We start from the raw sequence: 935 nt of genomic DNA on the forward strand, positions 1-935 counted from the left end.
ATCCATGCACATTTCCAATTCCCAATTTATCCAGCAAGACTTGGAGTTGAATTGAGGCGACAGTTTCATTGTTGCCGTATCGATTCGGAATATCCTGATTAAAAATCTTCGGAGTAATATTCTGACTGACCAAGTTGCTTGATACGGTAAACAGAGAGCTAATGAATAACAAACTGCAGGCGGATAAAGCCAACATTGTACAAATCACTTCAAACACTGGCTCAGCCCCAGGAAAAGCAATAATGTCACATTCACACTGCAGAACCTTGCCTCAAAACAGAACCATAATACTCACTGATACACAACGCAAAGTCCTGTCGGGGTTTTAAGATATATGAAATGATCTACTTTTAATTAACTTTAACTTGCAGGATCAAAGAGGTGCTGTTCTAAATAGAAAAGGAAATATTTTCAGTGTCACTTCATTCAAATCTCCTCTCAATTTGAATTGTTACTTTCTGTGATACCCTCACATCCCACTTAGGTTTGACAAAAATGAAACATATCATAACACAATTGTGCCCCACCATAAAAATGGTGCAAAGATCACTTTGGACTGATCTTGTGTTAGTTCCTGGAATATTTTACTCACAGATTTCCTTATCTGCTTTCTTGGATTCATTTGTCAGTCTGTTCCCTTCACAAACTGTTTTTTTTTTGTTAACAGTCTGCAGGATCTTGCGTTTCTGCATCAAATTTGATACAATTTTGTCACTTAGTTTTCAAACTGGGCTCTCAAAACCTCAGGGATATGTGAGGAGAATCCGAGGGGATACGTGAGGAGAATCCGAGGGGATACGTGAGGAGAATCCGAGGGGATACGTGAGGAGAATCCGAGGGGATACGTGAGGAGAATCCGAGGGGATATGTGAACCTATTTCTGCATTAGTTGATGTGTAGAACATAATTTCTATTCAGAATATTAATAGAAACAG

This window comes from Heptranchias perlo, chromosome 1, assembly GCF_035084215.1.
Source record: "Heptranchias perlo isolate sHepPer1 chromosome 1, sHepPer1.hap1, whole genome shotgun sequence".
Classification (NCBI taxonomy): domain Eukaryota; kingdom Metazoa; phylum Chordata; class Chondrichthyes; order Hexanchiformes; family Hexanchidae; genus Heptranchias; species Heptranchias perlo.